The sequence below is a fragment of the Ursus maritimus genome, unplaced genomic scaffold, assembly GCF_017311325.1.
Source record: "Ursus maritimus isolate PB19 unplaced genomic scaffold, ASM1731132v1 scaffold_12, whole genome shotgun sequence".
In the NCBI taxonomy this organism is placed as follows: Eukaryota; Metazoa; Chordata; class Mammalia; order Carnivora; family Ursidae; genus Ursus; species Ursus maritimus.
The window spans coordinates 46494171-46508012 of record NW_024423564.1 but is presented as its reverse complement, the minus strand read 5'-3'; the positions used below and the strand labels follow the sequence as shown (position 1 = coordinate 46508012).

Here is a 13842-nt window from a genome sequence, read left to right as displayed (position 1 = left end):
TGAGGGCTGGGACGCCGGGTGTGGGGCGCACATCCCGGGACGCTGCAGGGTTGAGCAGCACCAACAGAAACAGAGTTAAAGTGGCCAGAACATTAGTAGAGAACGGGCCGCAATCCTTCTGTTCCGTGACAGAGGCTGAAATTTGGCCGCTGCTGCTCTGACTCTCAGAAGAGGCACAGCAAACCGCCAGGGAAAGCCGCCAGAGAACAAAAGCCTGGAAATACCGGCTCAGAGAGTGCCCATCCCCATCCTCCCTCGCAGGGGACACGGAGACTCTACCCAAACAGGGTTGCCTGAGTATTGGCGCGGCAGGCCCCTCCCCCAGAACACAGAAGGCAGGCTGAAAAATCAAGAAGCCCACAACCCGGGCGCCTGGGTGGCGCAGTCATTGAGCGCCTGCCTTCGGCTTAGGGCGTGATCCCGGCGTTCCGGAAAGGAGTCCCTCATCGGGCTCCTCCGCTGGGAGCCTGCTTCTTCCTCTCCCACTCCCCTGCTTCTGTTCCCTCTCTCGCTGGTTGGCTGCCACATAAATAAATAAATAAAATCTTTAAAGAAGAAGCCCACATCCCTAAGATCCCTATAAAACAAGGGGCACGGCCTGGGACCCAGTCAATAATTTGGGCTCTGGAAACCCCGCAACCTCTCTTCATCAGAATGACAAGAAGGAGAAGCCCCCCCCAGCAAAGAAAAGACAGTGATTCTGTGGCCTCTGCCACAGAAATAATGGATATGGATGTAACCAAATTATCAGAAATGGAATTCAGAGTAACGATGGTCAAAATGATGAGTAGAATTGAAAAAACTATTAACGAAAAGGTTACTGAGAATATAGAATCCCTAAGGACAGAAATGAGAGCGAATCTGACAGAAATTAAAAATTCTATGAGCCAAATGCAGGCAAAACTAGAGGCTCTGACGGCCAGGGTCGCAGAAGCAGAGGAACGGGTTAGTGAATTGGAGGATGGGTTAATAGAGGAAAAAATGAAAATAGAAGATGGTCTTAAAAAAATCCACGCCCACGAATGTAGGTTACGGGAGATTACTGACTCAATGAAACGATCCAATGTTAGAATCATCGGCATCCCCGAGGGGGTGGAGAAAAACAGAGGTCTAGAAGAGATATTTGAACAAATTGTAGCTGAAAACTTCCCTAATCTAGCAAGGGAAACAAACATTCGTGTCCAAGAGGCAGAGAGGACCCCTCCCAAGCTCAACCACGACAAACCTACGCCACGTCACGTCATAGTGCAATTCGCAAATATTAGATGCAAGGATACAGTATTGAAAGCGGCCAGGGCAAAGAAATTTCTCACGTACCAAGGCAAAAGCATCAGAATTACGTCAGACCTGTCTACACAGACCTGGAATGAGAGAAAGGGTTGGGGGAGCATATTTAAAGCTCTTTCAGAGAAAAACATGCAGCCAAGGATCCTTTATCCAGCAAGGCTGTCATTCAGAATTGATGGAGAAATAAAGACATTTCAGAATCGCCAGTCACTAACCAATTTTGTAACCACGAAACCAGCCCTACAGGAGATATTACGGGGGGTTCTATAAAAGTAAAAAGGCCCCAAGAGTGATACAGAACAGAAAGTCACAGCCAATACAAACAAAGACTTTACTGGCAACATGGCAACATTAAAATCATATCTCTCAGTAATCAGTCTTAATGTAAATGGTTTGAACCATCCCATAAAACGCCACAGGGTTGCAGATTGGATAAAAAGAAATGACCCATCCATTTGCTGTCTACAAGAGACTCATTTCGAACCCAAAGATGCATTCAGACTGAGAGTAAGGGGATGGAGTACCATCTTTCACGCAAATGGACCTCAAAAGAAAGCTGGGGTAGCAATTCTCATATCAGATAAATTGGATTTTAAACTACAGACTATAGTTAGAGATGCAGAAGGGCACTATATTATTCTTAAGGGAAGTATTCAACAAGTGGATATGACAATTATAAATATATATGCCCCCAACAGGGGAGCAGCAAGATACACAAGCCAACTCTTAACCAGAATAAAGAGACATATAAATAAAAATACATTAATAGTAGGGGACCTCAACACTCCACTCTCAGAAATAGACAGAACACCCTGGCAAAAACTAAGCAAAGAATCAAAGGCTTTGAATGCCATACTCGACGAGTTGGACCTCATAGATATATATAGAACACTACACCCCAGAACCAAAGAATACTCATTCTATTCTAATGCCCATGGAACATTCTCAAGAATAGACCATGTTCTGGGACACAAAACAGGTCTCAACCGATACCAAAAGATTGAAATTATCCCCTGCATATTCTCAGACCACAACGCTCTGAAATTGGAACTCAACCACAAGGAAAAATTTGGAAGAAACTCAAACACTTGGAGACTAAGAACCATCCTGCTCAGGAATGACTCGATAAACCAGGAAATCAAAAATCAAATTAAACAATTTATGGAGACCAATGAGAATGAAAATACAACAGTCCAAAACCTATGGGATACTGCAAAGGCAGTCCTAAGGGGGAAATACATAGCCATCCAAGCCTCACTCAAAAGAATAGAAAAATCTAAAATGCAGTTTTTATATTCTCACCTCAAGAAGCTGGAACAGCAACAGAGGGACAGGCCTAATCCACGCACGAGGAAGCAGTTGACCAAAATTAGAGCTGAAATCAATCAAGCAGAAACCAGAAGTACAGTAGAGCAGATCAACAGGACTAGAAGCTGGTTCTTTGAGAGAATCAATAAAATTGACAGACCACTGGCAAGACTTATCCAAAAGAAAAGAGAAAGGACCCAGATTATTAAAATTATGAATGAAAAAGGAGAGGTCACGACGAACACCATTGAAATTGGAAGGATTATTAGAAATTTTTATCAACAGCTATATGCCAATAAACTAAGCAATCTGGAAGAGATGGAATCCTTCCTGGAAACCTATAAACTACCAAGATTGAAACCGGAAGAAATTGATTCCTTAAACAGGCCAATTAATTATGAAGAAATTGAGTCAGTGATAAACAACCTTCCAAATAACAAAACTCCAGGCCCGGACGGTTTTCCTGGGGAATTCTACCAAACATTCAAAGAAGAAATAATACCTATTCTCCTAAAGCTATTTCAAAAAATAGAAACAGAAGGAAAGCTACCAAACTCATTCTATGAGGCCAATATTACCTTGATCCCCAAACCAGGCAAAGACCCCCTCAAAAAGGAGAATTACAGACCGATTTCCCTAATGAATATGGACGCCAAAATCCTCAACAAGATACTTGCTAATAGAATCCAACAGTACATTAAAAGGATTATCCATCACGATCAAGTGGGATTCATACCTGGGATGCAAGCGTGGTTCAATATTCGCAAATCAATCAGCGTGATACATCATATCAACAAGAAAAGACTCAGGAACCATATGATCCTCTCAATCGATGCCGAAAAAGCATTTGACAAAATACAGCATCCTTTCCTGATTAAAACCCTTCAGAGTGTAGGAATAGAAGGTACATTTCTCAATCTCATAAAAGCCATCTATGAAAAGCCTACTGCAAATATTATTCTCAATGGGGAAAAGCTGGAAGCCTTTCCCTTAAGATCAGGAACTCGACAAGGATGCCCACTCTCGCCACTATTATTCAACATAGTACTAGAAGTCCTTGCAACAGCAATCAGACGACAAAAAGGGATCAAAGGTATTCAAATTGGCAAAGAAGAAGTCAAAATGTCTCTCTTTGCAGATGACATGATACTCTATATGGAAAACCCAAAAGAAGCCACTCCCAAACTATTAGAAGTTATAGAGCAATTCAGTAACGTGGCGGGATACAAAATCAATGCTCAGAAATCAGTTGCATTTCTATACACGAATAACGAGACCGAAGAAAGAGAAATTAGGGAATCCATCCCATTTACAATAGCACCAAAAACCATACGTTACCTTGGAATTAACTTAACCAGAGACGTAAAGGACCTATATTCTAGAAACTATAAATCACTCTTGAAAGACATTGAGGAAGACATAAAAAGATGGAAAGATATTCCATGCTCATGGATTGGAAGAATTAACATAGTTAAAATGTCCATGCTACCCAGAGCAATCTACACTTTCAATGCTATCCCGATCAAAATACCGAGGACATTTTTCAAAGAACTGGAACAAATAGTCCTTAAATTTGTATGGAAACAGAAAAGGCCCCGAATCTCCAAGGAACTGTTGAAAAGGAAAAACAAAGCTGGGGGCATCACAATGCCGGATTTCGAGCTGTACTACAAAGCTGTGATCACAAAGACAGCATGGTACTGGCACAAAAACAGACACATAGACCAATGGAACAGAATAGAGAGCCCAGAAATGGACCCTCGGCTCTTTGGGCAACTAATATTTGATAAAGCAGGAAAAAACATCCGGTGGGAAAAAGACAGTCTCTTCAATAAATGGTGCTGGGAAAATTGGACAGCTACATGCAAAAGAATGAAACTTGACCACTCTCTCACACCATACACAAAAATAAACTCCAAATGGATGAAAGACCTCGATGTGAGACAGGAATCCATCAAAATTCTAGAGGAGAACATAGGCAGCAACCTCTACGACATCGGCCAAAGCAACCTTTTTCATGACACATCCCCAAAGGCAAGAGAAACAAAAGATAAAATGAATTTATGGGACTTCATCAAGATTAAAAGTTTCTGCACAGCCAAGGAAACAGTCAGAAAAACTAAGAGGCAGCCCACGGAATGGGAGAATATATTTGCAAATGACACTACAGATAAAGGACTGGTATCCAAGATCTACAAAGAACTTCTCAAACTCAATACACGAGAAACAAATAAACAAATCAAAAAATGGGCAGAAGATATGAACAGACACTTTTCCAATGAAGACATACAAATGGCTAACAGACACATGAAAAAATGTTCAAAATCATTAGCCATCAAGGAAATTCAAATCAAAACCACACTGAGATACCACCTTACGCCAGTTAGAATGGCAAAAATAGACAAGGCAAGAAACAACAATTGTTGGAGAGGATGTGGAGAAAGGGGATCCCTCCTACATTGTTGGTGGGAATGCAAGTTGGTACAGCCACTCTGGAAAACAGTGTGGAGGTCCCTTAAAAAGTTAAAAATTGAGCTACCCTATGATCCAGCCATTGCACTACTGGGTGTTTACCCCAAAGATACAGACGTAGTGAAGAGAAGGGCCATATGCACCCCAATGTTCATAGCAGCAATGTCCACAATAGCTAAATTGTGGAAGGAGCCGAGATGCCCTGCAACAGATGACTGGATTAAGAAGTTGTGGTCCATATATACAATGGAATATTACTCAGCAATCAGAAAGAATGAGTTCTCAACATTTGCTACAACATGGACAGCACTGGAGGAGATAATGCTTAGTGAAATAAGTCAAGCAGAGAAAGACAACTATCATATGATTTCTCTCAACTATGGAACATAAGAACTAGAATGATCAGTAGGGGAAGAAAGGAATAAAGAAAGGGGGGGTAATCAGAAGGGGGAATGAAACATGAGAGACTATGGACTATGAGAAACAAACTTAGGGCTACAGAGGGGAGGGGGGTGGGGGAATGGGATAGACCGGTGATGGGTAGTAAGGACGGCACATATTGCATGGTGCACTGGGTGTTATACACAACTAATGAATCATCGAGCCTTACATCGAAAACCGGGGATGTACTGTATGGTGACTAACATAATATAATAAAAAATCATTATTAAAAAAAAAAAAAAAAAGAACCAGCCCCCTAAAGGTCCCAGGGGAGATCATAAAGGCAAAAGGAACAGTTGGCACCCAGGTCCTGCTATGGGGAAGCAATTGGCGACGGTGCGGAACTTAAAAGGGCCTAATTGGCTGGAGGGGCACAGCGACAGAGGCTGAGAACGAGTGAGAAGACAGACACGTAGGCAGTGCCGGTGCTGTTGGAGGAGGTCATCCAGAGGACTTGACCCCTGGTTGACCCTCGAGCTGGATGCGGGCACTAGGAGGCTCCTCCCCGCCTCCCTTGTTCTTGGAATGTACCTCTGCTACCCATCCCACAGTGGGAGCTATTTTCAAGGACACAGCCTGGAGCCAGTGAAGTGTTGAGATCAGGACTGTGTACGTGACTGAACCCAGTTAAGGCTTCTCTATCAACTTGCAAGATTCTGGCGCGGGAGCGCAGAAAGCCAGTCCTCTCGCGGGGCTGAAGGCGAGCCTCCTAAGCGCCCATCCTCGCGAAACCCGCCTGCTCCCACTCCGGAGGGGCCTGCCTCTTCCACGGTCTGTCCTTGCCCCTGCGTGTGCAGGGCCCGTCTCAGATCCCAGCCAGGACGTCTCCAGTTTGCACACCGGCACAGATCAGGTAGGTCTTGGATATCAGATAAAGGAATCGTTTACATCTTAAAATTTTAAATCTTAAAAAAGATCTTTTATGCAGGGATGAGGCCTGATGATACAGGAGGGCAATCTTGTTACACACAGAAGGGGAAGAGGCCAGAATCAGGGAGATCTTTTAGGAGGTACTGTAATAGCTGGGCTCAGGTTCCAAATAAACAATAGCAGTTACGGTGGAAAGGGAAAGAGGTACGAGCGAGCGCGTCTGTGAAAGGAGAACCGCGGGACTGGAAATGGATTGAATATTTCGCGGACCGAGGGAAAGAGAAGAGAGAAGTCAATGGCAGTTTCCAAATTTTGAATTTAAAGGATTAGAAAATCTATCAAACTGGAAATCTTGAGATGGGGGATCAAGGGAAGAAGAGAATGATATTAAGAAAATGTGGCCCATAAGAAGTCATAGTAAAATAACAATGCTGAATGTAGTGGTGGCTTTCTCTTTTTCTTTAAAAGCTTTTCTTTCTTTATTATTATTATTTTTTAAAGATTTTATTTATTCATTTGACAGAGATAGAGACAGACAGTGAGAGAGGGAACACAAGCAGGGGGAGTGGGAGAGGGAGAAGCAGGCTCCCAGCGGAGGAGCCTGATGTGGGGCTCGATCCTAGGACTCTGGGATCATGCCCTGCTGAGCCACCCAGGCGCCCCTCTTTCTTTATTATTTTTAAAATTATTATTAACTTGTCTATTTTAAAAATTCCCCTATAGGGGCGCCTGGGTGGTGCAGTCGTTAAGCGTCTGCCTTCAACTCAGGGCGTGATCCCAGCGTTCTGGGATCGAGCCCCACATCAGGCTCCTCCGCTATGAGCCTGCTTCTTCCTCTCCCACTCCCCCTGCTTGTGTTCCCTCTCTCGCTGGCTGTCTCTGTCAAATAAATAAATAAAATCTTAAAAATAAATAAATAAATAAAAATAAAAAAATAAAAATTCCAGTATAATATTAACATACAGTGTTATATTAGTTTCATGCATACAATATGATGAACAATTGTATACATTACTCAGTGCTCATCAGGATAAATTCCCTTCACCTATTTCACCATCCCTCCACCCACCTCCCCTCTGGTAACCATCAGTTTGTTCTCTATGGTTAAAAGTCTGTTTTTTTATTTGTCTCTTTTTTTCTTTGTTCATTTTGTTGTTGTTGTTCTTAAATTGTACATATGAGTGAAATCATATGGTATTTATCTTTCTCTAACTGACTTATTTTGCTTAGCATTGTACTTTCTAGGTCTATCCATATCATTGCAAATGGCAAGATTTCATTTCTTCTTATGGCTGAGTAACATTCCATTGTATATTTGTACCACATCTTCTTTGTCCATTCATCTGTTAACGGACACTTAGGTGGTTTCCAAATCTTGCCTATTGTGAATAATGTTTCAATAAACATAGGAGTGCATATATATCTTCAATATCCTGTTTTCAGTTCCTTTGGGTATATACCTAAAAGGGGAATTGCTGGATCATATGGTAGCTTTATTTTTAACTTTTGAAGAACCTCCATACTGTTTGCTATAGCGGCTGTACCAGTATGCGTTCCCACCAGCAGTATACAGAGTTTCCTTTTCTCCGTGCCCTCTCCAACTCTTGTCTTTTTCATGATAGCCATTGTAACATGTGTGAAATCCTATCTCACTGTGGTTTGGATTTGCATTTCCCTGATGATTAGTAAGGCTGAAAATCTTTTCATGTACTTATTGGCCATTTGGATATCTTCCTTGGAAAAATGTCCATTTAGTTTTTCTGCCCATTTTTAAGTTAGGCTTTTGTTGTTGTTGTTGTTGTTGTTATTGAGTTGTGTGATTTCTTTATATGTTTTGGATATTAACTGCTTTTCTGATTTATGCTTTGCAAATATTTTCTCCCATTTTGTTAGGCTGCCTTTTCATACTGTTGATTGTGTCTTTTGCTGTGCAGAAGCTTTTATTTTGATGTGGTCCCACTTGTTGATTTTTCCTTTGTTTTTTTTTCTTTTTATTTTAATTCCAGTATAGTTAATATACAGTGTTACATTAGTTTCGTTGTACATTATAGTGATTGGACAATTCCATACATCATCCAGTGCTCATCACAACAATGGCACTCCTTAATCTCCGCCACCTGTTTCCCCCACCTCCCCACCCGTCTCCCCTCCATAACCATCCTTTGTTCTCTGTAGTTAAGAGTCTGTTTCTCTTATTTTTATTTTTTTTAAGATTTACTTATTCATTTTGGGGAAAGAGAACACACAAGCAGGGGGAGGGGCCGGGGGAAAGAGAATCTCAAGCAGATTTCCCACTGAGTGCAGAGCCCAATGCGGGTCTCGATCCCAGGACCCCAAGATCATGATCTGAGCTGAAATCAAGAGCCAACTGACTGAGCCACTCAGGTGCCCCAAGAGTCTGTTTCTTGGTTTGTCTTTCTCTTTTTTTCCCTTTTGCTCATTTTTTAAAAAGGATTTTATTTACTTATTTAACACGGGGGCGGGGGGAGAGCAAAAGCAGGGGGAGAGACAGGCAGAGGGAAATGGAGAAGCGGGTTCCCCAAGGAGCAGGGAGCCCGACACAGGACTCGATCCCAGGACCCTGGGATCATGACCTGAGCCAAAGGCAGACACTTAACCAACTGAACCACCCAGGAGCCCCTTGTTTTGTTTAAATTCCACATATGAGTGAAATCACATATTTCTTTCTCTGACTGACTTATTTTGCTTAGCATTATACTCTCTAGATTTTTGCTTTTGTTACTTGTGCTTTTGGTGTCATGTCTAAAAAATCATTGCCAAGGAGCTTCTTTCTTGTGTTTCCTTCCAGGAGTTTTATGATGTCAAGTCTTATGTTTAAGTCTTTAATCCATTTCAAGTAATCAACATTTATTGAGCACATTGTTTGTTAAATTCCATGCTGGGTTCTATGAGTGCAAATATGAGTAAGATCCTTTTCATCAAGGGGTTTGTAGTCTCACGAATAAGATAATCACTGTACATGGTAAGTGATAAAATGCACGTACAAATACTAGAGACGTTCAATGTTGAGTGAAGACTTCTGTGGGAGATGTGCCCCAGAGGAAATTGAGGGATGAGTAAGAGTGAGCCAGTTGAGGAGAGATGGGAAAGAAAACTGCATTCACAAGGCATCAGGGTGTAAGACAGGTGGTACTCAACCTCCAACATCATATGTTTCCTCAAAACCTTGTTTATTTCTTCCCTTCCCACAACCTCTTACTTCAAGCTGGAGGACATGATAATAGACGTGATGATCTGTTTGATTTTCCTAAGAGCCCAGGAACGGTAAGCACATATATGATTTCGAAGGTCAGTGCTTTTCTTGTGTGATGCTTCAGGCCAAGAAAGTTCAGTGACTTTGCCCCATGCTTCTCTGCTTGCTTTCTGATTCGAGAGTCTTGTTAAAGAACCTCAATTTTGTACAGCACCAAGATTACTGCAGAGCTTTGGACCCTCAGATCATCTCAGTGGTATTTAAAAACAAAGTTCCTTTTCCTGGAATCTTAACTTTGAATAATGTTTATGTGTATTTTCTAATAGCAAAAATGACTACCGTTCTTTCTTGAATTACATGGAAATCTCTTTCCATAAAAATAATTGCCCATATTATCTGTGTCTTTTTTAAGGGCTGCAGTCATCTTTCTATGAACACTACGGTTTTTCTTCGGAAACATGCAGCGGTTCTGGGAACGATATCAAATGTAGGAAGCTGATTATGCGGCAATCCAGAAAGTTGGTCTCTTCTGTTGTGTGTCTTTACTTTGATAAGCACTAAAGATACAAAGATTCTTTCGAGGCTTTGTCAGACCTTCCTGGAAGGCAAGATGCTGGTGCAATGCCTGCAGAGAGGCCCTGTTTTGGTCCGTTTGGGCTACTACAGCAGAATACTGTGAACTGAGTGGCTTATAAACAACAGAAATTTATTTCTCACCGTTCTGGAGGCTGGGATCTCCAAAGTCAAGGGCTTGGCAGATTGGTGTCTGGTGAGAGCCTGCTTCATAGTCTTTTCACTGTGTCCTCATGTGGTGGAAGGTGCATGAGACCTTCCTGAGGCCTCTTTTGGGAGGCCATAAATCCTACTCATGCGGCCTCTGTCATCAGGCTGTGGTCATCTCCCAAAGGACCCATATCCACATACCATCACGTTGGGGATTAGGTTTCAACATATGAGTTTTAGGGGATTACAGACAGTCTATAGCAGTCCCCTTTTCAAGTTCTTGATTGGGGTGGGCAGCAGGCTAGAGGGTTTACATAATATCATTTATAGTTTTTGGCACATAGTAGACTCAATAAATGTCTATTCAGTGACAAAAAGAAAGAATGACTGAAACTCCTATAAGTAGATTGGAGTGTGTGTGTGTGTGTATGTGTGTACGTGTATTTTCAATAGCTTCTTAACCCATCGTTTTGCTTTTGCCTTCATCTCCTATAGTCCAGTCTACATAGGTAGCCAGAGTGATCCTATTAAAACACGAGTCAGGGCGCCTGGCGGCTCAGTAGGCTGTCTGCTTTCGGTTTGGGTCATGGTCCAGGGGTCCTGGGATTGAGCCCCAAGTTGGACTCCCTGCTCAGCGGGGAGCCTGCTTCTCCCTCTGCCTCTGCTCCTCCCCTGCTCATGTGCTTTCTCACAAATAAATAAATAAAGTCTTTAAAAAAGAAAAAAAATAAAGTTACAGCCTTCCTCTCTCCCCAACCCCCACTTACTTCCTATCCCTCTTCTTATCATCTAACACACTATGTATTTGTTTGTGTTTATTTATTGTCTTCCTCTTCTGTAATATCTGTCTCTCCAACTTAATAGAATATAAATTCTATAAGTGCAATATATTTTATTCACTAATGTGTTCTTCTTTGCCCGGAACATATACATGGCACAAAGGAGGACCTCAAGAAATACTGGTTCAGTGAGTGACAAGATCCATATGTGTGTGGTCTTTAATAAGATTTCTAGATGTTCATAAGCAAAGCTTCAGTCTGAGACTTTTATTTTCTGTGTCTTCTTCAAAGCCTAGTGTAGAGCAGAAGACAGGAGGAAAGGAACAGAATTGAGGTAAGTCAGTGTTTAGCTGAGTGGTTTAAATTGGGCCAACTAAGTAACGTAATGAAGGTCAGAAAAGGAACCAGATAGAGGAAGAGAAGAGGTAGGGAGGGAGTGGGTGTGTGCCAGGAGAGAAGAGATTTCTAGCACTTCTGGTGTGGCAGGAGGCAGTGGGCAGGACTGGGGCTGGGGTGTGAGGCATTCCTNNNNTCAAGTTCTGGCTCTATTGTTCAATAATTGTGTGACTTTGGGAAGCTCCTACCTATAGAGCAATCCTAATGGTACTCTGTAAGGTTGCTGTGAGGATTGTATAAGCCAATATAAATAAAAAGAGTGGCATAAAGTAGCTGTCAACAAGTGTTCTCATCTTTCCCTGAAAATTCTCCCTCCTGGCTCCCACCTCCTTTGATTACATTGATACCTGTTTATTCGTTGTTGCTTTCCTTAAACTCTACCTGCATCTTTATTATTATTATTTTTAAAGGTTTTATTTATTTATTTGACGGAGAGACAGCCAGCGAGAGAGGGAACACAGGCAGGGGGAGTGGGAGAGGAAGAAGCAGGCTCCCAGCAGAGGAGCCTGATGTGGGGCTCAATCCCAGGGCTCTGGGATCATGCCCTGAGCTGAAGACAGATGCTTAATGACTGAGCCACCCAGGCGCCCCTCTACCTGCAGCTTTAACTCTTGAACTCTCTGTAGTTACCCACCTTGGTTGTGCCCTGACTGACAAAGTAATGGGTTTCAAGAGTGCCCTCAGAATTTACACCCCAAAGTGAGATTCTGAGGTTGTACAGTCACCGGTAAATTTCTTGTCAGGGGAAGTGGGAAAGGAAAAATTAAAGTACCTGAATGTCTAATACCTGCAGTGGGTATAGAATCAGAAGGTCTCAGCAGCAGCTTTACAGGGTTCCTCATCTTCTGTTGTCACAGGACAGATATGACTCAGGACCAGACTGGAGTGAGTCCAAGAGCTGGGAGGTGCGGGAGAGAGGTAGGTGATGCTTTTTTCACAGTGAGCACCCTGAGGGGAGACATTTGTGCCCCACTTACATGCCACCAGAGGGCATCCCCTGTTTAGCAGGCCCTAGTACTCATGTTGGCAAGATGGCTCTCCGTCTGCCATTTTCTCACAGCGTGTATATCAGACCTACACACAAATGTGGCCATGGCAGCCATGTTGGAAGCTCCGCACGAGCTCACAAACGTGGACTTCCCCTCACCAAAACTGATCCCGGACATGTATCATTCTCCACAGGGACCCGACAGTCATCTGGTGATGTATTGATCACATCAAACTTCTTTCAACACTGCAGAGGCGGGGCTGTGCTCCCAGCAGAACAGACACATATTCTAGGTACAGATTTGTCTCCCTGACCATAGTGGTTCCGTCTGCACCACCAGGCAGACTTACTGAGAGTGCTGTATCTAGCACCATGCTGGTCCACAAACACCTCTTTACCATTGGAGCGTATTTTTTGTCAAGGAAAAGGTAGCAATGGGGTCATGCCCACAACATTCACTGATTTTACCTCACTCCAGTGAGCCAGAAGCAGTCACAGTACCAGCCCTGGGTGGCACCCTGGAAGGTTGGGTGCTGTCCTAAAGATTTTGGTGTATGCCTTGAGCCATCAGCCCACATATGTTAGTCTCCCCTTTAGGCAGAATATGAGGCTCTGGGATGCAAAGAGAGATTAGTCCTTCTTACTTTTATTGTTATTATTATTATTATTATTACCAGCAAACATGGGTTTATCTGGGAATAGCAGAGTATTGCAACCAAGGACAAACAAGCTATGGCAAAACCATAGGCAAGTCCTCCATCAAAGGAGAGGAATGCTCTTTTATAAAGTAAAGGGGAGAGCTGGGAAAGATGTTATAAATAAAAAGTTCATTGGCGTAAACTGGGAGTTTGAAGTATAGTGGTTTTTCACTAGCTGAGTTGTGACTTTCTCTCATTGGCTGGGCTGTTGCTGAGTGAGAAGGAAAGCCTTTCTTCTTCCTGCTGGGAAAATAAAGATATGTCTATGTTCAAGGTGCTTCTCTTCCTGTGGGGTCTGTAGTTGATGAGGGACAGGGCATGAATGTGTCACGTGCTGGCCTCCCAACCCTATTCTAAACGAGACTTGCTTTTATTAATTTTCTACAATTTCAACTACTCTGGAGGCTGGAAGACCAAGATCACCAAGGTGCCAGCAGGGTCAGGTTCTGGTGAGTTCCCTCTTCTTGGTTTACAGATGACCACCTTCTTGCTGTGTCCTCACTTGGTGGAGAGGAGCACTTCTTACTTTTATGCCAAGCAACATATTAAAGCTGGTTTTGCCTCCTATACATGTGTTCTTGGGCTTAGATTAGGAAGTCTGAATGCTCAAGCGGACAATGCTTCCATCAGGGCAACTAGTCCTGGTTTTGAAGAACTGACACTGGC

The 13842-nt window shown here is 42.8% G+C and overlaps 1 pseudogene; it reads left to right on the top strand.

Annotated features, from left to right (window-relative positions):
* The window catches only part of LOC103663133, a 46542-nt pseudogene extending 33840 nt beyond the window's left edge, over window positions 1-12702 (top strand).
* Window positions 12703-13842: the final 1140 nt, after the last annotated feature.